The following is a 1,996-nucleotide window of genomic DNA, read 5'->3' as shown; positions in this document are numbered from 1 at the left end:
CCCATTTCCACTCAGTAAGCAGATGATATAGGTGATTACTCCAAACCCACTATCTCTGTTTAACTCTCAGTTTGAGAAGGGCGCTTTTTCCGTTAGGCACAGAACTTTCCTTTTTTGATGCAGCCAATGGTAAACTGCTCCAAAATTTCTAAAGCCAAATAGACTCTTTATTTTTTAAGTTAATTTTATTTTCAAATAGGCTTTTTACCTGCAGGTCTTCCCTTCAAATGTTAAAATCCTGTTCTCTCAGAAGTTCTGGGTGGGGCTCAGGTTTTCTTTCTAAACTTCTTAACTACTTTGGCTTCAAATTAGGAGCTTTTTTACCCCCAGGCAATTCTTTTCTTTTAGCATATATAATTAAATATAGTCTGAAAGTGGATTTACAGCTCTTGTAATCATGTTCAATGTCCTATAATACAATACGAGGTAGGAGACATATTGAGTATTAATGGTGAAGCCAAATCAACCTATAATATAACCATAACCTTTTAAATAATACTCAAATTTCTGCCCCATCCCTTAACTGTATTTATGTGCTTATGAACTGGGGACTCTGGCAGGATGGTTCCAGTAGGTATTGGCCTCTTATTAATCAGCCAGGCTGCTCCAGCAGCAGCTGTTCCTCTCTCAGCTGCAGCATATCATTCTATATATCCATTATAAGTAACAGTAACTAAAAAAGCCATTCTAGGAATCAAATATTTTAATACCCATGCCTTTTTAGTTCTCATTCTAAAAAAAAAAAAAAAAAAAGATTCTAAGAGTCTGGAGCCATAGCACTGAATCCCACTTCTGATGCAGTTGTATTGTCTTAATTAGTGTTTTCTATTGTGTCTCTAGGTTCTAATATCCATTGCACTGGCTAGACAGAACTCACAATTCACAGAACTCTTTAACTCATGATGGAAGAGTTCATTAAGGAAGTTAACAAGATTATACCCAGACAAGGAAAGCTCGTTTGGCGAAAGTTAGAGACTTGGACTAGAAGAGCCACATTGAATCATTAATTGCCCCTGTACTCTTCTTATTTAAAGATATTAATTATTGCTTCAAGGGAGGACCTACAGCTAACATATACTTCTGTTGAATCGATTTTTACCTTTTTATTTTTCAATTTCCCTTATTTACAGAATCAAAAGATTCTATAAGACTTTTCAAGATGAAGTAAAAGGAACCAGATTTACTCTGTTGCCTAAAATAAGATATTGCACACTGAAATGCAAATAGATTTCATTTTAGATGATGCCTCAGTATCGCTGTTGAACGCCCTTCCTCACTTTGCTAATGAATGCATTACACTCCACTGCACATAATTGCCCCAGATAACCTCACTATTGATAACACCCATACTCTTCACTTCTCAGTTTCCCCACTTAGCTTCCATAGCTACTTTTCCTTATTTCCTGCTCTTTAATTTAGCTTCTGCTTACCTTGTGAAAGTTTCCTCATTCTACCCTTACACTTGAACGAGGGCTGTGCTCCAGGTTCATGCTCTCGCTAGTCCCATGACTTCCTGACACACACCGTGGCCTATTACTGTGTGCTCTAGATATTTATGAGTAATACAGTTCTTTATTTCCAGTTTTAAAAAAATCATTTTACTGGGGGCTCGTACAACTCTTATCACAATCCATACATACATACATTGTGTCAAACACATTTGTACATTTGTTGCCATTATCATTCCCAAATCATTTGCTTTCTGTTTGAGCCCTTGGTATCAGCTCCTCATTTCCCCCCCTCGGTCTCCGCTCCCCCTCCCTCATGAAACCCTTGGTAATTTATAAATTATTATTACTTTGTTATATTTTACACCGTCCGATGTCTCCACCCAATTTTCTGTTGTCCATTCCCCAGGGAAGAGGTTATATGTAGATCCTTGTAATCGGTTTCCCCTATCCACCCCACTCTCCCAGTATCACCACTCTCACCACTGGTCCTGAAGGGATCATCTGTCCTGGATTCCGTGTTTCCACTTCCTATCTGTACCAGTGTA

The sequence above is a fragment of the Echinops telfairi genome, unplaced genomic scaffold, assembly GCF_000313985.2.
Source record: "Echinops telfairi isolate 266 unplaced genomic scaffold, ASM31398v2 ScPeMD7_655;HRSCAF=1070, whole genome shotgun sequence".
NCBI lineage: Eukaryota > Metazoa > Chordata > Mammalia > Afrosoricida > Tenrecidae > Echinops > Echinops telfairi.
This window is presented reverse-complemented; position numbering follows the sequence as displayed.